The sequence below is a fragment of the Acanthochromis polyacanthus genome, chromosome 18, assembly GCF_021347895.1.
Source record: "Acanthochromis polyacanthus isolate Apoly-LR-REF ecotype Palm Island chromosome 18, KAUST_Apoly_ChrSc, whole genome shotgun sequence".
NCBI classification, from domain to species: Eukaryota; Metazoa; Chordata; class Actinopteri; family Pomacentridae; genus Acanthochromis; species Acanthochromis polyacanthus.
The window spans coordinates 31,022,273-31,049,506 of NC_067130.1; the positions used below are offsets into that span (position 1 = coordinate 31,022,273).

Below are 27,234 nucleotides of genomic sequence, written 5' to 3' on the forward strand. Positions count from 1 at the left end.
TCTCGTACGTCCAAAAGGCTGAAATTTGTGGTTTAGATTGCTAGATTGTGATGGTGAAACCTGTTGTGAAAATTGGTCGTCCAACTGGTGTACGGGGGCAAAGGACTAATCAAACCAGTGGAATGTTGTGACAGCTGTGACCTGAAATATCATGAAACTTGGCAATCTGCTTCATTCACATTATGTTTAGTACCAGTTAGATGATATTAGTATGCTAAGCTAAGCAAAACACTGGCATGTAAACAATGGTCACTGTTAGCATATGTTAGCATTTATTTTAATAAAAATGTGCCCCCACATAGCTGTAGACTAGACTGGTTGTCCCCTTAAAGCGAAAACATACTATAAATATGTTGGTTTGAGATTCTCTTTCTTGGATTCATTAATAATTTACTGGTAGTCAGTGCTGAGAAAAAATATTTTGCTGCATCCCTAATACACTGTTAACTCCTTTTTCAATGACATATTGATGATTGTATTAATAGCTTCTCACGAAAAACCGTTTTGTAAGTAATCGAATTATGTTTTATTGGGGAATTAGATGCTCATTCCCATGTCTATCACATGGACAAGAGTTCTAGATAGTGTCTTGTATCAGCGTAGATGTTTCCTCTGTATCATGACTAGCAGACCTAAATTACTTAAATCAGCTGTGCTACTCACATTGTCATGTCTCACAATCATCAACGCACTGATGTGAAGACAAAACTAATAGACCGGCTGACAATGAATATTAGTTGCATTCCTATCAGGCTAATCCTGTGTATTGTTTAGAGCTCTCTGTGGCTTTTATCGTGTCTGTAAGTTTGAGGATATAGATACTGACGCATTCAGGTTAACAACTTGATCTCTAGAATCTCTCTCAGTTCAAACAGTCAGTCTGTATAATTCACGAGCGGATGAACATTCAAGGAGATGACTGAGGAAAGGACTTCAAAGACTCGGAATGGGAAAGACGGTCAGCCATACATACGCAGAATTAGTCAGAAAGTCAAACACAAAGTATAACACCTATCCAGCTGAGTAATTTCATGCAAAATATAACAACAAGAGATACAGTTAAGATTTAGCACAGGTATCATGGTTATAGGCCTCAAAGTATTTACTATGTCTCTTTATATATGGTTATGTATTAACCCTTTAGGCGCCAGAGTTTTTTCAATAAAATATTCAGTTTTGATGTAATTTTTTCTAAAGGTTGTAACTTGAAAATGGTTAGAGATAAAGGCAAACTGTAAATGAGAAAAATCATCAGTATGACCCAAAGTTTATGATCGGAGTAAATTCACTCATCTAATTTGCATATTATGATGTCACCAGGCGGCGGACATATGGATTACATAACTTTATTGATGTTTATCGATCAAGATGGCTTTTCTTGGCTCAGAATTTGTCAGATCTCTGTCTCCACGATACCCAACAGGCTTATCAAAATGTCTGATCCACTTCTGAAACTCTTCCTCATCTATCAAGCAAACCCAGCCATCATCATCGTCATTTACGACGGGGCCGTGAACGCCACTGCAGCCTCCACAGTTATCAGTGCATTTTCTCCCAAGTCTGCTGCTATTTCCGCGTTTTTTTTTCAACCCCCACTGTCCCCCTCACCATTAGTGGTGTTTTGACCACCCCTGCTACACCCACCACGTCCCCTCCTGCCACCCCGGACCCGGTGAAGCAAAGCATCGGCTCCAGTATGTGCTGCTCGTGGACTGTCATGGCGCACCGACCCGCTGCCGTTACGCACAGACGCAGCGTCACTTTCTGTCTCAGTGGACGACTGAACATCTTCATCAGACGGTGAATGTTCCTCTTCAGAATCTCAGTAAGCTATTATTTGACAAAGTACTTTGTCAGCGTTGACCAGACCTCTTGGTATGGCTAGTTTTCTCACTCTAAAATGCGCCGTCTTGTGCTCTGTTACGCTCCGACGGCGAGTCTCGTCTCCTCGGTTTTCAAACTCGACAAACTCCTAAACTTTGAATGAAAAACACACCCACAAATGATGCTCAGATTGAAGTTCCAGATGTCCGCCATCTCCTGGTATAAAGTAGTAACTGCATGAGGCACTATATTTGAAGCTGGGGCTTATGTTCAGCAATGTTGCTTGTCGCAATATTGCGACTTTGGCACTTAAAGGGTTAAAGTGCACATAAATTTTACTTGTCGCATTACCTGAGCAACAAGTCTCTATAGTGAAAACTGCATCTCTTTACTCTGTAGTTCAGATGATTGACAGTCAGGACATTAGAGGACCAGTAAGAGAAGGTGGAAGACGGACTAGTAATAACATCCTAACCTTTTGCACTCAGTTTTTCTCTAAACTCCTTTGTCACTGTTCAACCCAACCCACCCAAACCTGATGTTTCCTATTAAGCGTACTCAGACCTGTGGGTTATGGGTCGATCTGTGCATCGATACAGTTATTTTCACTTGAAATTACTTCTTCCAAGTACAAAAGCAGCTTATCTGCAACGTCATTTTGTACAACTGCCAGTCTACCAGTCAGTTTGCATATCATCGCTGTTTAGCTGACTTTTGTCTCTGTAATAAGTGGCGTCCTGTCCTTTGACAAAGATCTATGGAAGCAGGGCATTTGTTATCATAAATACTGCTATGACTTGTATAGTGCCTACAAAACCCATTATCCCTACTGTGAAGTATTGCTCCTTCAGAGGAGTCATCGGTGTCTTGGTGGCTTCCTTCGCTCGTCTCTTTCTTGTTTGGTTACTCAGTTTTTGAGAACATCCTGCTCTAGTCAGATTTTCACATATTCCATATTCCTTCCATTTCTTAATGATGGATTTAACTGGACTCCAAGAGATATTTAATGACTTGAAAATTTTCTTGTATCCATCCACTGACTTATGCTTTTTAAACATCTTTTCACAGAGTTTCTTAGAGTGTTCTTTAGTCGCTTGGTGTACTTCTATCCAGGAGTATTGATCCATCAGTGACTGGACCTTCCAGATACAGGAGTCTTTATACTACAATCATGTTTGACCATGAGTGAACAGTCTCTTTTTAAGTTCAGCAATAAATGAATTCAATAATTTTACCTTCTACCTTTAAAGGCATTCCAGTGCCTGCTGTCAACAAGCATTAACCACATAATGATGCTGCCACCATGCTTCAGAGCAGGGATAGTGTGTTAGTGATGATGTGAGATGTTGGTGTCTAGTCTGATCACCAAAAAGCTCAATTTTGATCTCATCAGACCAAAGAACCTTCATCCACTCGACTTCACAGAGTTCCTTACAGCATTCTTTAGTCTTCATGGTGTAGTTCTATCCAGGAATAAGGATTCTCCAGTGACTGACCCTCCAGATACAGCTGTCTTTATACTGCAATCTCTTGAGACTGTGGGCAAACAGCCCCTTTCAACTACAGAAATGAATTGCGTGCAATTTATTGTAAAAACATTCATTTTGCGCTCTACCTTCACAAGCTTGTGGACCTGCTGTTAAGAAGCATCAACCACATCATGACGCTGCCACCACCATGCTTCACAGTGGGGTGTTTGCAGTAATGTCCAGTGTTTGTCTGCCAAGCGTCTAGTCTGATTACCAAAAAGGTAAATTTTGGTCTCATCAAACCAAAGAACCTTCATCCAATTTACTTCACAAAGCTCCTTGGAAAGTTCCTTTGTCTTCATGGTGAAGTTCTATCCAGGATTCACCAGTGACTGGACATTCCAGATACAGGAGTCGTTATACTACAATCACCGAGACACGTTCACTGACCTCAGATAATTTTCATTTCAACAACTTCTAGTACCAGTTGGTTGCACCTGTGTTCAGTTCTGCCACGTTTGTACTTGCAATGCAATCATATATTGTAGAAATCTGCTTTTATTTTGAAATAAAAGCATGTTATTTTGTAAATTATTGTCCAACAGGCTTAGTTATATTGACCAGAATTGAATATTGAAAAGCAATAGAAGGGGAAAACTTACTGGATGCTTTGGTGAAATGTCAGGAAGGTATGAAAACATAGATACCATCAAAGCCTGTTATCTGTCCTTTAGCTCATCTGTCATGTTGCAGTGGTGTGGACACAGTATGAAAGCTGTCATACGACCTGAAGGAAGGTAAATAAATGTGTGTCTTTACAGCACAGTGCAGCTCATGATGAAGTTTCTAATTTCAGACCTTTACACCATTGCTGAATTATCGACAATAACTTCATACCGTCCAGTAAATCTGCCTGTCTGACTTTCTGCTCCCGTTCTACTCCCAAGATTGTAAAATAAAGTCCAATAAAAGTTTTGCTTCGTCACTCAGAGACACAGAGATTGGACAGATCAAAGGAGTAAGAACAGAAATGTTGGACTGAGATGGGTTTGAAAGCTCGGGTGGATCAATAACGAAGTCTGTTCTTGTGGACAGTAAATCAGCTCGGCGGTAGATTCTCACCCTGCAGCTGCCACTTTTATCCTCGCTCATAAATACGGGGATTACAACTGCTTATGACGGGGAACTCCTGGCCGGTTTAATGATGGAGGCTAATGTTGATTCATGGACAGCGATGGCGCCTTGAGGATAGCTGCTGCTTCTCCAGCATCCTATCATGAGGCAACTTGTATGAAATCACCTCACTCATTTTGATCTGTTAATCAATAAATCGATAAAAAACATTGCAGACTGTGCAGTAATCCTTAGCTGCAGCGCTATTTAAAAGGTTTCCAGCTTATGCAAAACCTTCAAAATTCCAATCGCACCTCAAAAAAGGTTCCTTTCAGCAATTCTCCTGTTTCTGATCAACAAGGGAACCAGGGAGCTGAGATGGTTTCCAGATAAACTGACCATGAATTAATAAACTGTGAAGTAATGAGCTCTATATGTCACTGCCAAGAACGCATCGAGGGACTGAACACAATCTGTGCCTCTTTCATCCATCATTTATTCTCTCTTTGCTTCTTTTTCTGGTTTTCATGTTGAGGGGTAAATGATCTTGTAGGAACTCCCACCTTTACACGAGGGGTTTCTCTCATTTGCGACATGAAAATAATTCCGTCTCCCGTCCTTTTCTTCCCAGAGGATGCTTTGACAGACAGATTTTTAAACTGTCTTGTCAATCAGACTAAGTTGCAGAAACACCTGTAGGAAGAACCTCCGGTATCGCCTTCAGCTTCTGGGGGAAACCTTGACATTTAGACTTTACTGCACAATATATTTTTTAATACATTGCCTCGCTGCTCTCTCCACTTTGACAGGCAGGAGTCGGGCGAGGGCAGAGCGCCTCTTTATTAAACCGCCGCCTTGACATTTTGAGATTTCGTACCATCCTTGTTTTTTTCTTTTTTCTTTTCGTTGCCACACCGTGGGAGGAAAAGGCGTCTGTTTTAGTGCCTCAGAAGGACATTTCTGCAGAATTAGATTTTCCAGGTGGAAAAAAAACTGAGCACAAATTGAAAAATATGTACTTTATTCAAGAACTGATTGGAAACTTTAACTGGAGCCCACTTGTCCTTCCTCCTTATAGTCAACTAATCAAGCTTATGTGGGAGAAATTTGATGCAAGAGCACCAGTAGATCTTGTTTTCTGTCAGGTTTAGAAGATCTATTCCCCAGAACTAAGCAATAATGAGGACACTATATTTAAGTGTACGGTATTTCCTAATAGCAAGACTTTGACATGATTGTAAGTAGGATGTCGTTAAAACCAATACTTTGGTACCACGTTGATTCTGAAATTCAAAATGAAACTGAAATTGTTGTTGGTACTGGAGATACGGACAGTAATAGTAAGACGTAGAATGGTTTTGTTAAGTTTTTTTTGGGGAGAAAAACCAACAAAACAAACAAAATTCATGTATTAAAATGTTTTCCATTGGTGTTCAGGGACAATTTACAGACGACCAAAAAGGCAAATGGTGTCCCAGAGAGTTTTGATTTAAAAGATTTAAAAGTAGTACAGACCACAAACTTAATAAAACAACTCAAAGGTAGACGTCTGTGGCAAACAATTTAACATTTAATAGACGAGTTTGATCGTCTGGAATTAAAATGACAGACATTAATGAGTTTTTGACTAGTCGTAGTTACACAGTGACCCAAGGTCTGAGGTTCAGTTCTGCCAAAAAAAAAACAATTCAAACTTTCTTTTTAAAACGTGCCGTAACAACTGACAATAAAAAAATGAGTTGGTTAATAAACTAGAAATGTTTTGACCGATGATTTCATTATAAACAACAGAAATTGAAATTCTTTTTTTTGTCACTTTTTTTTATTGATATTTTAAGACGAGTATATAAAACAAACACTGAACAATGAACAATAAACATGGAGGCATTGGAGGAGAGTACTAGTCTTATAAAAACAAAAAAAGTCAATAAAAAATCCCAGTTACAGTTCCTTACATCTTGTATATCAAAGTCAATGATTGTACAGATTCTTTAAGAATGCAATGACAAATTGAAATTCTTGGTATTAACGGTTCTTACACCATACATTACTTAAAAAAGACAAAAATAAAAGCTTGAAATCTTTGAATGTTTATTTTTTACTAAAACTGTTGGTCATAGCTGAGTCATTAATAGTTTCAAAATTGTGCAGAATAACAGGATTTTTTGTTTATTACAGAATCGAGTTAGTAAAACCAGTGTAATTTTGGTGATTTAAAAAAAACAAAAAAAAAAAAAACGAGTGGTTTGATGAAATATCCCATTTTAAAGCTTTTATTTTGACGGTTATATAGACTGTATAATGAACTTTTTAATATCTGTTAATTTTTTTATGATTTAATTAGTATTTTTAGCCTAATCATATGTGATATGATTTTTTTTTTCCGTTTCTGGCTATGATGAATAGCATAGTTTTAACTTGCTTTACAAACCTGCTGAAGGGATCATTTGAGTCCACCTTAAATAAATTATCACTTTCTAATTTTAAAACTCTTAAGGAGCATCTTTTCCATCCTCTTCGTATTGTACACGTTTTATTTTTAGGATGTTTTTGGGAGCGTTCGTTCGTCTGCTAATCACTGAGTCTGCAAAAAGAAGCAGCAGATTAGAGTCTAATTGCAGCTAATTAATAATGAATGATAAGAGGTATTCACAGAAATGTCACACTGGGGACTGCAGAGTGTTTGTGAGTCTGTGCCACACAAAAATACTGTAATGAAGTTCCAGAAGCGTCCGGATTTACTGCAGGTTTGCTTCCTAACAGAGTTTCCTCTTTTGTTCATCAGCGTTCGTGGCTCTCTTTCCTCTTCTCAGTGTTTCCTGGTGGCCGATACCCAGCATCTAAAGTAGTTTCCTATCAGGGTTCCTCTGGAGTTTATGTTCTGGCAGCGTTGTCTGGGCATTGAGGCAGCGTTTAGATGCTCATGTTGGGAAATAAAATGGTGACACTTAATTTTAGAATTCTTTAATTTCCTCCAAGTTATATATTCACTCCAGTATAAATTGAACGTATAAAAATAGTCTTTTACTATAAAAATGTTTTGTAAAAGGTTTTTCCTGGAATTAAAATACAAATAATATTTAGTAAAAAATACAGAAAAAAGTATTAATTTGCATGTTTACTGTAAAATAAAAACTGAAAAAAATCTCCAAATCTATAAGTAACATCCACAATAAAAATCGTTGTCTTTGGTGTTTTCTTGTTGTTTGAGATAAAAACACATTTTGTCTAATAATGATTTTAAAACATAGGGGGACAAAATGAATTATTTTACAGATTTTTTGTGTGTTTTGTTAAATTCCACATAGTATCTAATAAAATGATTAATGTTTTTGAAAAATATTAATTTGCCTGGTGACTGAAAAAAACAAGCCAAACCTATAAGTCACATCCATATTAAAAATATGGTAGTTTGTTCTTTTACTATGTTTGACCACTATTTTTACTCCATTTAAATCACCAGAAGTACTGCTATTTTACACATTTTTTCTATTATTTGAGAGAAAAATTGTGTATGTTAAGGATTGAAAAATGGCAAATACTTTTTTTTTCTTGTGTTCTTGCACACATTGTTCAGGTTTTAATAAATTAATGTGTAAACACGGTCTACATCAAACACTTGTATTGTTATAAAAGACTTTTTGTCATCTTTTCGACAATGTTTGACTTTAAATACAGCAAAAGAAGAACAATAGATTTAATTTTCCAAAATTATTGTTATTTGAGAAGAAAATATATATAATAAGGATTTTTAAAAAGAAAAAATAATTAAAATGTTATTTTACAGATTTTCTGTGCTTTGTCTAATAAAAAAAATCATAAGTGTTAATTTGCATCATAGCAGCAAAAAATACACATTTCCTTATAATTACAAGAAAAATTGTATAGGATGAGGATTAATAAATTATAAATTTTCATTTAAATTATTATTTTGCAGATTTTTCTCTGTTTTTGTAGAAATTACTTTATATTTACTGTATTTAAATCTGATATTTGCTTGTAATTTCGTTTCAGTTTTTAGCTTTCGAGCAGCACATGCTGTATTCCACCGTTTCTATTGTTTTTTCTTACCACTCGCTGAATGAATAAACTAAATAACTGTCTGATTTCTGAGTTTGTAAAGAAGGATTTGCAGTTGTGTAAATGTTGTTTGTGTCATTCTTGACGCTGTAAAAGCTGTGAGCTTTTTTACTTCACTCCCCGTCTTGCAGAGTTTGCTTGATGTGCGTTCGAAAGCTGCACGGCTCTTTGTAGGAAACGCTCGGAGGGAAAAATGTGCTTGTTTGGATGTGAATGAATCCAGAGAGACGAGGGAGGAGGGGCAAGAGAGAAAAGATTCAGAGAGAAAAGGATGCAGGCCGGAGGATGAAATCCGGAGCGATGAGGTGAAATCTGGATGCAGGAACGTGTTGAAAAGCAAACATCCAGTCAAGTCTTTAAACCGGTTTCTAACAAATTAGTCCGACTAATGAGCTGAAAAGTGAGAAAAATTATCTTTTTTAAATCAAAAGTGACAAACGTTGCTTAGATTCAGTGTCTTAGATGGGAGGATTTGCTGCTTTTCTTTGCCTATTGTGAAAATAATGCAAATATTTTTAGCTTTTTACTGTTATTCAGAGAAAACTAACAATTTAAATAAGTCACCTCAGGTTTTAGGAAACTGTGTGGCACATCTTTTAGTATTTTTTAACGTTTTAAAGACTTTAGAGATGAATTAATTTATCACATAATGAAGTTTTTGCTATAGAAAAGTACAGGTTGTGGTGCATTTTTGCAAATCTGAAGAATAAATCTCCACTTTTCATGGCATTGATTTGCATCAAAGGTGTTTTTCGCTGCCGATCGGGTGTAACAAACAACATCAGCGCTGGTTCTGCTGCTGACCAGAAGCATCTGAATGGAAATCAATCATCATTAGTTTAATCATTTACACCTGCGCTGTCAAAATGTCTTCTGGGAAAAGACTCATTAAAGGAGGCGCTCAGCAATGAAAGATGTTTTCAGCTGAGAAGTTGTCAGTTTTTTCTTGTAAAAGTCCTGGAAACTGACAAGTGCTTAATCTGTGTCACTTATATCTGCTGCAGGTTTTTCAAACTGTATTGAATCAGAGAGGCTAGGTGGCTAGCTAGCCCTGGCTAGTGCTAGTATGCTGTGCTGTTACTGTCTTGAGACAGCATCTACCATTAGCTTGTTGGGAAGTTAATGCGTGAGCTAATGCTAATGCATTAGTGTGTTGGGAAACTAATGCATTAGCTTGTTGGGAAGCCAATGCATTAGCTTGTTGGGAAGCCAATGCATTAGCTTGTTGAGAAGCCAATGCATTAGCTTGTTGAGAAGCCAATGCATTAGCTTGTTGGGAAGCCAATGCATTAGCTTGTTGGGAAGCCAATGCATTAGCTTGTTGGGAAGCCAATGCATTAGCTTGTTGGGAAGCCAATGCATTAGCTTGTTGGGAAGCCAATGCATTAGCTTGTTGAGAAGCCAATGCATTAGCTTGTTGAGAAGCCAATGCATTAGCTTGTTGAGAAGCTAATGCAGTTGCTTTTTGGGAAGCTAATGCATTAGCTTGTTAAGAAGCCAATACATTAGCTTGTTGGGAAGCTAATGCAGTAGTTTGTTGGGAAGCTAATGCAGTAGCTTGCAGCAAAACTAATTTGGTAGCTTGTTGGAAGCTAATGCAATGGAAGCTAATGCAATAACTAATGCTAATGCAGTAGCTTGTTGGGAAGCTACTGCATTAGCATCTAGAGGTGCTATTGCTAGCTATGTAAGAGAATGAAGTATATTTGTCCACAAAAATAATCTTTGGGAGACAGGGTGAGGCTAATGCTACCTAAACACTTAGTTAATGAAAGATGATGCTTTTGGTTTGAAAAAGCAAGAAACTGAGTTTTGTTCAGTTACATTCATACAGAATGTAGTTGGTTGTGCAAATTAGTGATATAATAGAATTTAAAATGTGGATTTAAAAAAAAATCTTTAGCTGATAGCTTTCATGGGTGATTGTTTTGGAATTGGGATAGAATTGGAATTTGGGTTTTTATTTATGGATTTTTTTTTTTTACCATTAATGCAGCTAATTGTTCAAAGAAGATTAAGTCTTTTCTATTTTATTGTATTTAAAACAAACAAAATCATTTGCTGAAACAATTGATGTCTTTCTGTTTCACAAAAATCACAAAATTTTCAACATTCAGCATGAATATTATTATTATTTATTATTAATAACTACACAGTAGTTTGGTCAATTAAATTCTGTGTTGTTTGGTTCTTATACTCTTCAACATAAGAAAAGCAACTCCTACTATTTTTAGTGAATTTTTTTCAGAACAAAATGGGTTCTTTGCTTGAGATGATTTTTTTTTTACACTACACTTGACGGCTGCAGAGATCCTTAAAACAATTGAATGCACACTTTAATCCAATAATTGTTCTACATTTTGCCAAATTTCATTAGAGAAACACAAAAAAATGTTTGAAAAAACAAAGACATGACTGAGATGCTTGTCTTTTTGTGAAGCTCAAACAAAATGCTGCTTTTACTATAAATCCTACATGTGACGGCTGTAGCAGGGAGGAGGAAACGTCTGAGAAAGAAGAGATGAAGCCGAGGGAGGGAGGAAAAGTCTAGTTGCCTGGTGACGGAGGCAGGAGGAGAGAGGAGAGAAAACGAGGAGGAGGAAGAGGAGGTGTGGAGTTGTTGAAGAGTTCCTGGTCACGAAGCTTCATCTGCTGCTGCCTCCTACTGAGGACGGAGGACACTTTTAACTGCTCTAATCGCTGTTTTCAGCCCAGATCCCATTTAGTTTTTAGCTTTATTTGATGACATTTGCAGAAGCTGTCTCAGGATTGGCTACAGCTCTTCACCTCGTATCCAGTCAGAATGATTTTCAGATTCTGCGTGAGTCTCTGCGATATTAATTACGTCTTTGCTGTCGTATCAGATCGATGTTGAGTCTTGTAGTGAACCGAGCGGCATTTTTGTGATGATCTCCAATTATACTAAGCGTGTTTTCCTAAATTAATACATGAATAACTTTATTCCTTTGTTTGTGTTGTGATACGTCGCTCTGCTTCCATTAAACACATCAATATTATTTATCATTACATTTTTTCCAGATTTTGCGCCATAACTCAGATTTGTCTCGTGCCTCTTGTCATTTCAACAAGCTGCACGTATAGAAAAGATATATTCAGTAGAAAATACATCTTAACTCTCTAACATATGTTTTGACACTATAAAATATTTCTTTACACTATTAAAAAAAGCATCTTAACTCCTATTAGAAAATAGGTCTGAACACAATAAAATACATCTTAACTCTATTAAATACGGCTTAATACTATAAAATATGTCTTAATACTATAAAATACATGTTAACTCCATAAAATACATGTTCATATTATAAAATACATCTTAACTCTATAACATACATCTTAGCGCTATAAAATGCGTCTTAATTCTATAAAATATTTCTTTATACTATAAAAAATACGTCTTAATACAGTATAAAGTGTCTAAATACTATGAAATACGTCTTAACTCTATAAAATAACCAAAATCTATGGAAATGTCACCAATCGTCAGTCAGCCATTCTCTGATGTTTTAAATGACTGAAAGGAATGTGGACACAAACACGACTCCCATTAGATATATTGGTTTATACGAGGATATTAAGTATGTCAGGGTTGACTGTTGTGAAGTTCTGTCAACTAGTGACAAAAAAAACTTGCAGTTTAAACCTTAGACATACTTTACAAAGGTACCAACTTATAGATTCGTTTCAATGAAATAATTCTTAAGAATCCCTAAAAGAATGTACTGAAAACATGCTTAGCAACATGAAAACGCAAAGAACTTTTTTTTTTTTTTAATTTTGTGACCAAGTATTTAATATTAAAAGTATTCTATATGCTATGTTTTGTATTATTGAGACATACAGCTTCTTATGGTTCAGAAAATATCACTAGTTAAAGGTCAAAGATGAGACTTGTCACGAGGGCTTCAAATGTTTTTTTTTTTAAAATCTACTTCTTTATTCATTTTTTTTACATATTTCAGTTCACCCATAATCAGAGACTATTTGATCTATTTGTCCAGATTCTGAATCAATGACATGATGAGAAATAACAGAAATTTTCAGCTTTTTATCTTTAATAATTCCTCAGATTCAAACAGCCAAAATTTTGATGTGGAAAAAAAGTGGGTGCTGAAAGTGGGTCAACGGGCGATTTCTTAAGAACTTTTGTCTCGAAAATTTCACAACTATTTTTTATAAATATCCATATTTTATACTATCAAAAAAAAATCAGGCAAATCAGAAATGGTTGACCCAATGGCAAATAGGACGCGTTTTGTTTTCCTAAACATACTACAGGACTGAACACCTAATTGCAATGTAGAGCCACAAGTTCTAGTAAATTTTAACCACAAGTCTCTGATGAGTGAAGCTCTTGTTCTTCTCAAACTTTTTGCAGATGACCTCTTCCTATTTCGAGGCAGTTTCTAATGATGTTATCCACCACAGCAGCCCCCAGAACTTCCACTAACACTGTTTAAATGGTTGGATGGCCTACAAGCAACAAAGCGTTTCACATATCAAGCTAAAATTTCACAGATATCGTCATAAATGTCCATATTTTATGCTACTAAAGGTTCAGGCAAATCAGAGATGGTTAAACAGAAATCGTCTGGAATGACATCAAGATATTTGCACAAAAGTGTAGCCAATGAGTCTTGTGTTAAGTCAAGCTGGAAAAACCTTTTTCCCTTGATAGAACAAAACAAATACATATAAATTCCAAAATACAGCCTTGTGTGTATGTTTTGAAGCTTGACTCTCTGTTTGAATTCCTTCATGGCAGCTTTTAGAACCTTCAGCTTCTTTATGTCCAGCTTCATCGAGTTCTGGAAACAAAGTTCTGGAGAATCGAGATGATGATTGAGAATAAGTTGAAGTACGTGGTCTTCAGGGTGTAGCATGATGCTTTTAAGGTCCAAACAAAAGGTTAATTGAAAAGGACGATCCAGGTTAATTCAAAGCCAGTTTTCTTGTTTCATTCTCATCCTTCCTTTTACCTTGTGTCGCTGATACCTTTTCTACCCTGCAGCTGCCTGGAAATACACCAAAATTAAAAATTTATAGGCTTCCTCCAACATTATATTTAGCTCACATGGCTGAGATGCCACTCGTCTTATTTTCCTGTCTGTTGACTGTCGGAGAAGTTTCCGTTTATAGTTTCGGCGGATTGATTCGCTGGAGCTCTTAAGTGGTGCTTTGGGAAAAAGCGAGCAGAACTTTTGAGGGGGTTGTAGAAAACCTTCAAAGATCGATTGCCGAGACTCAGAAGTCAACCTCCTACAGCTTGTTAAGACACTTTTAATTATGTCAGTCAATGGTTCCCAGCCTGAGGGAGGAATGGGAGGATTTAGAACGATTAAAGCTAAGAAATGATATCGATGGTTTCTAAATTTTCACCAAGCTCTATTTTCTTTATCAACTCCCCCACTGTCTCTGTTTTCCATTTAACTCCTTTTCTGATCCTTCTTTCATCACTCATTAAAGCTGTTTACCTTCACTTTAGTTTAAATTTACATGCAGCTGATAAAGAAATGAATGGATCAGATTCATTTTCCCCAGACAATGGTCCGGAGTAGGAGTTCATTATTTTAGGTCTTACAGAGCCGATTCCACTGGGAGTTGCTGCAGTTTGGCTTCTGGTGCTATCTCTGTGTCCTCCAGAGCTTTAGAGGATAATATATCATGTGAATATTAAGGTTAGAAGGAAATAGACAGGCCTGTGAATATTCAGATGATTCAGTGGTGCTTTTATCAAGTGAAACTCCAAACACAAGATTCAGAAGATTCCACATTTCAGGGAAATTTCTTGTGTATTTAATAAAAATATTGTCATTAGCTTCTGCTGGTTTCTGGTGAATGTTAATCCACACAAATATACATCAAAACATAAGTGATAAAAGAATCTACAAGTGAAATTTGATGCAAAAATGAAAGAATAAATAAATTTTCAATGACTGAAACTGGTGCATGACACAAAAAGATGAATTAAATGTTACATAAACTTAAATGTTTTTCACCTGCAGTATGATTTACTTTTAAAAATTCACTGTCTGTGTGTTGATATCGTGTTTTTGCCACCATTTAGTTCCAATTGTATTTTCAGCATAAATCTTATCTTGAGTTCTAAAATTTGTCGCATCTCGTACACACTGAAAGATTGGATTGGGACTTGTTGCTCAATAGCATTAAAAACATTGCCTACCCCAGCTTTAAATTGTAAATTTTCCCACTTTTTTTCCAGTCTTTTGTGCTATATTTATGCTAAGCTAACTGTCTCCCTGCTGTAACTTCATATTTAACGGACAGAAATGGGAGTGGCGTCGGTGTTCTCATCACATTTACAAACCTGTGACATTCCCACAAAACTACATTCCTACACAACTAAACTGCTCTTTCAGATGCGTTTTGAAGAGAGCGCAATTCTGTTTTGAAGTAAATGTGATTTTCAAACTGTGACATGATGGGAAAGGCAGCCAGAATGAGTGAAGTCGGAGGGTTTGTTGGTGTAAATCAGAGACTGGATTTTTACCCAGAAGACCAAACTTTGCATCCCATAATGGAGTTTTTCTTTCGTTTACTTTCAGTTTTCAGTTGCTTTCACCCAAAAATATGTTGCTAAGTGTGGAAAAATATCATGCTTTGTTAGATACTTGCATGTTAGAGGTTTGGTTGAGATTCGGCACCACTTGGTTAGTGTTGGGATAAACGTCATGGTTTGGGTTAAAATTCGACTCTTTCACAACTGTTTTGAAGTTCTTCTACATTTTTTTGAGTTACCATGGTGACAAGTCCATCTAATATGTGATTGGTTGGCTGAAGAGGAGCGACAGTGAAATAAATGGCAGAGATTGGTTGGTTAGAATCGTAATCATGCAGGAAATGTGTTTTCTTTAAAACATGTTTAAGAATGTAGTTTATTTGTGTAGAAACCATGACGTTCCCCCAAACACGGACTGAGTAATTTTGGTGTTTAAACTTAACCAGACTTCTAAAACATGTAAAAAAGCAAACCAAACCACGTGCTTTAGGCATGTAAAAACAAACCAGAAATCAACGTGAGAACAGTGTCAGAAACTGAATGCTGGAACTGAAAATCCAGTCTTTGGTTTCCGCCTCCATCCAAATCCAAACTTATGTTCCCTTCAAAGCAGAACTGAGCTGTATAAGAACATAATTTAGTTTTATTTAGGCCTTCTCTTTTTATTTTCCTCCTCTTCATTCGCCCTCCTTTCATTCCTCAGTCCTCGTCCTTCTCTTCATTATTTTCCTCCTCGGTATTTCTTTCTGATTTCTTCTTCTTCATCCCGTCCTGCTGCCTCTAATCTTCCTCATGGTCTTTCCTCCTCCTCCTCCTCCTCCTCCTCCTCCTCGTGACTCATTGGCTGCGATTCAGCTGACGAGACTTCATTACAAGTCAAACAGAGGCACCTCTTTCTCCCCCACGTACATAAACATCATTAGCGGGGAGCGTGTAAAATGTGAGAAACAATAAAACCCACTGACAAATCACTGAATGACGCGCAGACACAGCAGCGAGTAGAAATGAAACTGCATCACCGGCGCTAATCTGAATGTTCCGTCTTAAACACCACAAACACTCAGCCTGCTGGAGGCTCGTACATTTTTAAACTGCCATCGGCTCCTTTGTTTTTTTTTTTGGTCCTTAAGCGTTCATTCGTAAATTCAAGATGGTGTGTTTTCTTTGGGAAACTTGAACTGATGCTAATGAATGAAACACAAGACAGTGAAGCCAGAAAAAACAACTTTGACAAGGACTTCTGGTGTCTGACAGGGGCAAAGGTGGAAATTTCATTTAGTTTATTGGTTTGTTTTTGCAAAAACTTTAAGTTAATTATGTATTAAATATCTGAGCAAAATATAATGTTCATTTGTTCTTTTACAATGTTATAGTGCATTTAAATCCACTAAAATGTTATTATTTTACGAATTTTTGCCATTATTTTCACCATTTTCACAGGTTTTTTTGAACATTTTTGTCAGGCATCCTTATTGCCAGATTTCAACCTTTTTTTTGAAGAATTAGTTTGTTTCATTTACAGTGTAGGTGTTTCTTATTGATGGTAAAACAAAAGTAAAGTGACTGAATCAATTCCAGAAGAAAAGGTATTGGAGGAAACTTTAATTAATCAGGAGCTTTAGTGTGTGTTCCTTCTGATAAAAATCCATTAGCCTGTTGTGAGCAGTAAGAATTAATTGTATTCCCTGACAAGAAATGCAAACAGTTTTTTAAGTCAGTTCTTATTGCAGGTTGCTTTTTGTTTAGTTTAAATCTTTTCGTCATGAAAACTGGGTCTTCAGAGAACAGTTGTCTTTATAGTTTCTTCCTATGAAATGTTTTGAACATTTTTCAGAAATACGAGTCTGTACAGCTCAGTTAAATTCAATTCAGTTTTATTTATATAGCGCCAATTACAATTCAGATTGTCTCAAGAGGCTTTACAGAAACCATAAGGTCATTTATAACTTAAAAGTTCAAACCTTTATGTTATAAATGATGCCTGTAAACATGAATGTTTTTTCATTTTCACCTCTCAAAGTGCTAAAATCACCAGAAATATTGGTGAAATATCAGGTCATAACAGGATTCTTTTTCTTGTGGGTTTGTTGGATCCTCAGTGGCTGTTGTCTTGTTTAATTTGAAACTCCTTAAACACAGCTAATGTGAAGAAAAGACTTAATCTATAGACTTGCATATTATCCATCTGCTGCTCTATTATCTTCACTGCCTGACTGTCCTAACCACCAGACAAATGCTTCCATTCGTCTCCGTTAATTGATTAACTGTTCACTGCAGACTATCAGGAAACAAGACAGGCCAGTTGCATCAGTTTCTGCTGACTCGTAGACACCATCATGAAGAGCGTGACTTTGTGACATTATGACGTGAGGATCAGCAGTCGAGCTACAATAGTCGCTGTTGTTCTGGCAGGAAACAACAATGTTCGAGTGGCATTTTACCCCAGAACAGTTGATACCTGTTGTTGTTGTCGGTCTGAGAAGCTGTTGTGTTCCGACTCAGGATGTTGTTGTCGTTCAGGACACCTTATTTCAGATGCGATAAAAAAGTAATAAACTTAAGCATTTGTCTTGTTTTTTCCACACATAGGATTGCCTTTTACTATTAACAATCCATCTCGAAGTTTTTGCAAGTGGCTAAAAGTTTTCCGACAGCTTGAGATATGAGTGAAACCCAAAGTATTCAAGACTTTGCCTAAATCCAGACATTCATCCGCCATGTTTTCATAGATCAAGGGACAAGGTGGGGAACTTCGGACGATATATTGACCAAAGCTTCAATGATTCTCCCTCTGGATGTTGGGAAACTTGGACAGAAAAGAGGTCTGAGGTCTTGGGTCTCAAAAGGCAACTGATCACCAAAGTCTATAAAATCCAGTTTATAGGCACCTGGAATGTCTATACGGACTTTCTTGGCAATTTGTCGAATAGTTGTGGAGATATTTCGGTCTGAACCAAAGTTTTGGGCAGACTGTCAAACCAACACAAGCTAACTTTGTCATCTATATCATCAAGGTACCAACATAACCCCCCAAAAATAGTGTTTTTTTTACTGATACTAAACCAAATTTTTCACAGAAGTTGCACTGTCCTGTCTAAAAACGTCAATGCTTCCTGTCCTAAATACAATTCTTTCCATTGGGGATGCAAATGTTATATACCTTCCTTAATTAAAACTGTATTATCAACAATTGAGTCTTTCCTAAAAATGAATGGAATAGAGGGGACCAAGGCCAGTAGAACAGATTTTAACCTGTAACACTTAAGTTTACTGCAAAATCATTTCTCTTGTTGCTGATAAAACTATTATTCCCATAAAAATAATCACTTTGTATCTTAAAGTAGCTTGGATTTGCAACCTGAGCACACCAGCACACCTCTGGCACTGTTCAAACACTTCAAAATGTCTGTAATTTACGCAGTTGTAGTATTGAAATTAATCAGCGAAACAAACTGGAAGAATAATGGTGCAGAAAGTCGACAGAACAGGTTTCTTAGGTTTGTTATTATGAAACTCTGGAAGTCTGGATTTGTGTTTGATTTTGTTGTCGATACACTACAGTTTTAAGGTGAAAATACTGAGCCATGACTAATTGTTTCACTCATTATGCATCTAAAACACTTGGCTTTCATTAGAGGGAGTCTTTAAAGACTTTTTAAAATTAGATTTCACTATAATTTTTCAATTTAAACGTTGTAATCACATTTTGAAACTCAAACATTCTCTCTGTATCTCAATATTAAGGAACATTTTTATTATATCAGGATAATTTCTCCCATGTCAATGTGTTGAAGGATTTGGGGATTTCTCATGTCTTTGGTTCTGTCTGAAAACAAGTTTTTCAACAACTATTGGATAAAATGCGCTCCAGATATTCTTTCATCATTTACAGTGAATCTTTTTTTTCCTGTAACATCATCAATTCCATTATTTTTTTTGACCAAATACCTCCAAAGGTGTTATTTACCATTTCATGTGGCTTTTATCCAAAGTGACGCACATCTGAGAGTAGATACACCACTGGTTTGAGGTTGTGTTTAGAGCTAATTAGCATGCTAACAAGAGAAAGTAAGACGGTAACAACACCAAACGTTGTCCAAGCTGAGGGTTTGAACCTGTGACCTTTCTCCTACAGGCTGGGTTTGGCCTAAGAATGAGTCGGTTGTTGGATTGTGCAGAATCTGTCTCTGGGTAAACAGCTTTAAATAGGAGGGACATTCCTGCAGTATTTTAACAGGCCTGTAATAGAAACTGCATGACTGACCGATTGTTTTCCTCCTGCAACTCCAGTAAGACTTTATCTTGACACTGCGGATGATTTCAGTTCAATCAAGGAGAACTTGGTGGATTTTTGTCCCTTAAAGAAGCACTAAATGTAAATATTTTTCCCTAACATGGATGGTTAATTCATCTTTTATTCAAAAAGGTAGTTTTGAGTATCTCCAGTATCGTTTTCCTTTCCATAAAACGTCACATTCCATTATCTTCAGTTGTGGTTTGTGGAGATTGGAAAACCTTCACCATCATCTGTGTGCATCTCTACTATCACTGTCAATAAAGGTGGGAATAAATAGAAAAAAATCTGCACTAAAACTGGAAACCTCCCCAACCCGCCTAATTTAGTCTAAAATTTCAATTCGAACACCTTCTAGTAGCCATATCCCACCAAAATACTGTAGTTTTACGAGCAAATGCATCACATTAGTGAAGCTATTGATCATTAAACAGACGTCACTGTGTTGAGTCGAATCTCTCTGACCCCTTTAAATATTCATAGATACTGATTATTCTTTCCTCTTTAGAGTGTAAAACAGTGACTCATAAAGACCCATAAAGGGCAGTTCAATTCTAAATAGCTATTAAAACTGATGTAGCAGATTGCTTGCAGTTAAGTAGAATATTTGGATGTTTTATGGTATTTGTAGCAGAGATGAGGAGGTCTGGTCAGTTCTTCATAACTCCACAACCCTTAGATTACTATCAAACCAGTAGTTTTAGGAGCTCCAATTGATCCAGATGACATCACTTATGGATGAAGCCCGACTGATATGTGCTTCCTTTTTGTGCAAAGACACCTCTTGACTCCGTACCAACTTGGACAGAAAAAAGCTCAGAGATCTTGAGTCTAAATGTTCAGAACCTGGAGTCACAAAAGTCAGTTGATCACCAAAGTCTTTAAAACCCATCCTATGACCACCTTTAATGTCTGTATGGACTTTGTTGGCCATTCGTCCAATAGTTGTTAAGATATTTCAGTGTGGTTAGTTTTTGATGTTTCGTATTTTGTTTTGGCTCCAAAAAAGGATCAGGTTTGACTGTTTTTAACTGTATTTTGGATCATGTATTGTAACCAATGGAGTCGCATTGCAAACTATGTGATGACGTATTTTACTGTAATGTGTTCTGGAAAACTAGAAACTTTTAGACCGATATATCTGCTATTATAAGTTATTTATCATTTCTTTTTTACCTTGTATATCAATCAAACTCCATTTAAGGACATTCCTGAGGCTTCATACAGCTTCTTTAAAATGCTTTATGCTACTACTTTTAGCCTTTACACTATTTTTATAGTGTTTTTTTATGTACACACGTGGACAAAATTGTTGGTACCCCTCAGTTAAAGAAGGAAAAACCCACAATTCTCACTGAAATCACTTGAAACTCACAAAAGTAACAATAAATAAAAATTTATTGAAAATTAAATAATCAAAAACAGCCATTACTTTTGAATTGTTGATTAACATAATTATTTAAAAAAACAAACTAATGAAACAGGCCTGGACAAAAATGATGGTACCTCCATAAAAGATTGAAAACTATTTGACCAGAGTGACATGATTAACTCAGGTGTGTCGTTTAATTGACATCACAGGTGTTTCCAAACTCATAATCAGTCAGTCTGCCTATTTAAAGGGAGACAAGTAGTCACCCTGCTGTTTGGTGAAAAGGTGTGTACCACACTGAACATGGACAACAGAAAGCGAAGGAGAGAATTGTCCCAGGACATCCGAAAAAAAATTATAGACAAACATCTTAAAGGTAAAGGCTATAAGACCATCTCTAAACAGCTTGAAGTTCCTGTGACAACAGTGGCTCATATTATTCAGAAGTTCAAGACCCACGGGACAGTAGCCAACCTCCCTGGACGTGGCCGCAAGAGGAAAATTGATGACAAATTGAAGAGACGGATCGTTGGAATTGTATCCAAAGAGCCCAGAGCAACCTCCAAAGAAATTAAAGGTGAACTCCAAGGCCAAGGTACATCAGTGTCAGATCGCACCATTCGTCGTCGTTTGAGCCAAAGTGGACTTCATGGGAGACGACCAAGGAGGACACCACTGCTGAAAAAAACTCATAAAAAAGCGAGACTGGAATTTGCAAAAATGCATGTTGACAAGCCACAAAGCTTCTGGGAGAATGTCCTTTGGACAGATGAGACCAAACTGGAGCTTTTTGGTAAGGCACATCAACTCTATGTTCATAGACTGAAAAACCAAGCATACGAAGAAAAGAACACTGTCCCTACGGTGAAACATGGAGGAGGCTCAGTAATGTTTTGGGGCTGCTTTGCTGCATCTGGCACAGGGTGTCTTGAAAGTGTGCAAGGTACGATGAAATCTGAAGACTATCAAGGCATTCTGGAGAGAAATGTGCTGCCTAGTGTCAGAAAGCTTGGTCTCAGTCGCAGGTCATGGGTCTTCCAACAGGACAACGATCCAAAACACACAGCCAAAAACACCCAAGAATGGCTGAGAGAAAAGCGTTGGACTATTCTAAAGTGGCCTTCTATGAGCCCAGATCTGAATCCCATTGAACATATGTGGAAGGAGCTGAAACATGCCATTTGGAGAAGACACCCATCAAACCTGAGACAACTGGAGCTGTTTACTCATGAGGAGTGGGCCAAAATACCTGTTGACAGCTGCAGAACGCTCATTGACAAATACAGAAATCGTTTAATTGCAGTGATTGCCTCAAAAGGTTGTGCAACAAAATATTAAGTTATGGGTACCATCATTTTTGTCCAGCCCTATTTCATTAGTTTGTTTTTTTAAATAATTATGTTAATCAACAATTCAAAAGTGATGGCTGATTTTGATTATTTAATTTTCAATAAATTTTTATTTATTGTTACTTTTGTGAGTTTCAAGTGATTTCAGTGAGAATTGTGGGTTTTTCCTTCTTTAACTGAGGGGTACCAACAATTTTGTCCACGTGTGTATGTGTGACTTATTTGGTAAAAGCTAGTTTTACACGTTTTTCTTGTGTGACTTAGAGCGTATTGATATAAAATGAATGAATTGTGAAGTCTAGCACTAATAACTGCTAATGCTATGGAGCCAGAATGGTCAGCTTCCACTTTGTAAAGAGACCGACATCCTTAAAAACGCACAACCAGCAGCATACAGATGAGCTGAAAAGCGGTGGAGGAGCTCATCTTGTGTCGATGTTTGCGGGGAAGGCCGATGACATGCCTTCATCGTTGACATCACGTCTCCTCGCAACAGCATCCATGAGTTTTCAGTCAGCTGCTGCACAGTGATGCTGTACAGGGAAACCCCCGCCCAGAGGCTGAAGCCTGAGCCTCCACAAACATGTTCAAAATCGAGAAATACCCACACTTCCTGACACGACAGTGAGAATGAGTTGGATTTCCAGCCTTCACACTGCAGGTTAAGTTTAAAATATAACTAGTTTCCTGCCTGACCGAGACGTTTGAGTTAAATTGGATCGGGCAGATGAAGACCTGGGGATTCGTTTCTGCTGCAGGTTGCAGTATTTTGGGGAGCAGCAGTGATTTGTGTTGGGTTTTTATGGCATATGGTGGCATACACTCACACTCCTAACACACTAACACACAGCATCTCCAGCGTTCTGTTGTCAGAATTGATGGCAGTAATTGTGGCCGTGTGACCAGTGGACCCTGGTAAACTGATGCTAGCTCTTTGTGAACTCATTTCCATCTCGGTGACGGCTGTGTGTCTCTGTTCTATACTACCGAGACCCATCCGCTGCATTAACAATTCATTCTGGAGAGCTTCTCTCTGGTTCACTGGGAATTGTAGGAATTGCTGTCCTCGGCTCGGAGCATGTTTGTGCTTCGTGTCAGGGTCTTAGCAGATTGGGTTTGACCTAGTTGGCCTTTCAACAAGCGTCCAGAGGGAGCTGAGCGGCTACAAACATTGACTCGGCTTCTCTGCAGGAAGAATTTGGTGTTTCTGTTCTGTCAGGTGGGAAAGGAAGTTATTTTATGGACGATTCATGAGAAAAATGTGCAGTGAGAGGTTGTGTTGTCAAAGCAGCTTCATATATGGTCCATGAGCTTTTCATTTGTGTTCTTTTCTGATTAAACTACTTATGTGGAGTAGAATGTAGACTGAACTGTTCATGTCACTGTCCTGATGCCACCATATTGTCCACCAACACAATGATTCTGTAGTGAATTCCTTTATATAATGTGAATCAGTACTTGGGTTTACAACACTCACATGAGGACAAAATTTTAAAACGAGTCATCAGTTTTAATTTGCAAGGTCCATTTACGTGGTCTGTTTCAAGCTTTCTGCCTTGGGATGGGAATTTTGTGCAGTTTTCTTATCCGATAGCCACTAGCATTACCAATAATTAATTTATCATCAACATGAACGAAGTACTGCACATTATTACAGATACTTTTTAACCCTAGCGACATGACTGTGTGGAAAATTGCCACATTTATGTCAGATACTCAGCATTAGTAACGCTGTCCGAGTAGAGTTCAACTATCTTTACTATTTTTATGTGAATGTTCTTAAAGAAAATATTAGAAGTTTTACTGATATATATGTAATCACTTTAGATATTTTTAGTTTTTATTTTTGAAGATTTTTACTCATTTTTTGAAAATACAAGAATTTTCTTGCCAAATTTGGGGGATTTTTTTTAAAAATACAACTTTTAAGGGAAATTTTTAAGGAATTATTGAAATTTTCTTCCTGAAGGTTTTGCAAATTTTCCGAAATTTGGAGATATTTTTTTTGCTGAATTTTTGGATTTCTTTCTTACAAGGAAACAATATTTTTTGGTGCCTGTAAATGAAGACAACAGGAGGGTTAAAGCCAAGGAGTGGAGTGAAATATGGAGGAGGTCATGTCAGGACCTGGACATCTAAAGCTGCTTCTAAAGCTGCTTCTGGAGCTGATCTCAGCAGCTCTCCATATATCGATGCAGATGTTGTTCCTGCTGCTCTGTAATGGAAGATCATTAATACTTTCTTAGGACAGAACACGCAGAGATCTGTTTAAATGACTAAATTCTGATGCAACACAGTAATCTCTCCTCTGTCGGTGATGGATCTTGTTTTGTCAGTGGTTCGATGACCTTTAACGTCATCTAAAGGTCAGCAACATGATTCTTCACCGTCTGGACACATGGAGAGACTCCAGACCAGCTGAGAGACTTCCTCTGGTTTATTTAAGCTCTTTCAGCCATCTTTGTAGTTTGTAGTCATCGATTAACCTCAGCATAGTTTTGGACTGTGGGAGGAAGCCAGAGTACCCAGAGAAAACCCACGCATGCACAGGGAGAACATGCAAACTCCATGCAGAAAGATCCCAGGCCCACCCCGGGAATCTTCTTGCTGCAAGACGAAAGTGCTAACCACTACCCCACTGTGCAGCCCTGTCTTGTGTCATGTTGTGTCTAATTTTTCTTTTATGTCTTGTTTCTGTCGTTTTGTGGTTGGTTTTAGATGTTTTGTGTCTCGTTTTTCTCTCCAAGAAGCATCAGATCTTATGGTTTTAACTGTATTTTAGACAACACTGTTGGAATTTGTCTGTATTTTTACAATAATTTATAACCGTATAGGAAGACTTGTGAGTTAAACTGACAGTCAGATGTTTCTGACTTTGCCACCATCTGTTTCTCCTCCTGTTGTTGTCACTTTGTTTGACTGAAGCTTGTAATGAAGCTGCTGCTGCTGCGATGTGAAAGAACTGGCTGGAGTTTTTATTTCTAGTGGAAGCAAATCCAACAGACTGTAGCGGGCAGCAATGCTGAATAGTAGCATGTGGAGTCAAAAAGAGCTTCTAAAGTTTGTCTTGTTGCATTAACAACAGATTAAAACGTTTTACTACCTTTTCTTCTTAGAATTCTGTAACTCTCATCAAAATGTTGTGTAACAGTTGAATCATTCACTCTGTAATGAGAACTATTGAGTCTCTGATTTACAGTGATGTGAATCTGAAACGGTCCTTCAGAGTGAAATTCACGGCCTTCATTCAAAGCTGCTGTCAGTTTTTTTTTTTGCCATTCTTCAGGCTTTCAATGATGTAAAATGAGAGAGATAAAAAGCAGAATGCGTTTCCTCAACTCCACAATGTACGTGGGGCTGCCCCGGATCATGTCTGACCTACTAACCGGTTTACTACCAGTTTTACTACTAACTAATCAATCCCTGCTGTCACCACACTGTCAGAAATGAACACATGAGCAGAGTTTCCTGCAGCAGTGTGGCCTGAGGCAGCTCTGATAACTGATAACAGTGTATTTGTCCAGAGTTAGCTTCATGTACTTCGACTCCTCCCTCTGATTAAACAGGAAGAAGAAGCAGGAAACTACGTCTAAACCACACGAGTTAACTAACCAGTCAGCTGGTTCACTAATCTGCCAGTTTATAGTCAGGGAATCACTTTGCTAGACAGACATGGGTGACTTTATCAGGTGGAATAAGTCAGAATAACTGAGGAATCAGTCAGTTAGTGAGTTATTTAGTTGCAAAGTTGGTCAGCCAGTTGGTTAGTTGGTTTGTTAGTTAGTTGATGAACGGTCTTTGTTGTTGTAGTCACCTGGTAAGTCAGATTTTTGGCAATTTAGCCAATTCAGGGTCATTTAGTTAATCAGTCAGTAGGTTAGTTGTGCCATTACACATTATTTTAGGTGGTAAGTTGATATTAGTAGGTCACTAACTGAACTTGGGGGCAATATTCGGATCTCAAAATAAATATTCAGATACCACCGTAACGACCAAATATTTGGATATTCGGGTCCAGCCCTACAGATTTGTTTTTTGTCAATTTGTCATCAATTGATCAGTCATTTGGTTAGTTTGTTGTATGATTCAATCATTTAGTCACTCTTTGAAATACTGATGTTGGTATTAAGTCGGTTAGTTGGTTAGTTTGTCAAGAAGCTACACATTTATTCAGTTCTTTAGTTGGTTATATTTCTTGCCAGTTAGTCACTGGAAGGTTTGATACTTAGATAATCAGTAAATCGTTCAAGCAGTTGGTTGGTCAGTTGATGATTTTTATTCACTGTCAGGCATTCAGTTTGTCCATTTGTTTTCAGTCTTGTCAAAGTTGGTCCTTCATTTATTCAATTGTCTGTTGACCCATCACTCAGTTTGTTGGTTTTTGAGTTCTTTGTGGTTTCTTGGTTGGTTAGCTGGTCAGTTAATGAATTCTGTTCCTAGTCATTTGGTTAATCTTTTGCTCGTTGTGTTTATTAATGATGATCGTTCATTCATTCATCCGTCAGTTGACCAGTCGGTTTGTTGGTTGGAAAGTTTTTGTGTTCTGTTGCTTTGTCACTCGGTTGGCTAGCTGGTCAGTCAGTTATTCCAGCTGAAATGCAGCCTGCAAACAAACCACAGCAGCAGTTAGACGGAGCCATTAAACCAGTCATCCATCCGTCCTGCAGCCAGTCAGCTGCTCGGTGAAGGGAGTGGCTTTCTGCTCTGCTGCCTCCAGCTGAATGTTAGTCTTTCAGCCAGTCGTCCAGCGATCATCCAGCCTCCCACCAGTCAGTCGGTCGGTCGGTCGGTTGGTGGGTGTAAATGCAGGGCTGCTGGTCAGCTGCTCCGGACGCCTCCTCGTATCTCCCTCAGGATCTCCTACTTTATTTCTAACCAGCCGAGGAGCCGCTGAGGTAAGCAGCTCAGTGGGATGTTTAGTTTGTTTCTGGAGCCGTTTGCTGACTTTTGGCTTCAGGCTGAACTCATGGAAAGGACGTCTTTGTGTGCAGATGTAGAGAGCAAAACAGCAGAAAAAGAAAGTCTTTTTTCCTTTTTTTTTAACAAGGAAATGTTCTGAGATCACAGCCTGTTCTACAAGTTGTTGGCGTGTTGTTGCGCTCGGCTGCATCATCCAGGAGATTCATTATCTGCGCTCAGAGCGGTCACGAATTTTCTCACACTCTCAGTCTCATGATAGTGGTGATGTTGTG

At 37.6% G+C, this 27,234-nt stretch overlaps 1 protein-coding gene across 2 annotated transcripts in view; it reads left to right on the top strand.

The window, feature by feature from the left end:
• Nucleotides 1-27,234, top strand: part of LOC110957159 (ras-related protein Rab-27B-like) — a 77,380-nt gene that overhangs the window by 10,402 nt on the left and 39,744 nt on the right. The window contains exon 1 of one of the 2 annotated variants that reach the window (XM_022203042.2): nucleotides 26,796-26,937. The exons of the other annotated variant lie outside the window; for it this stretch is intronic. The gene's annotated coding sequence lies outside the window, so the exon portion shown is untranslated. Of the gene's footprint in view, nucleotides 1-26,795; nucleotides 26,938-27,234 lie in introns of those variants that run through there. 2 annotated transcript variants of the gene reach the window in all.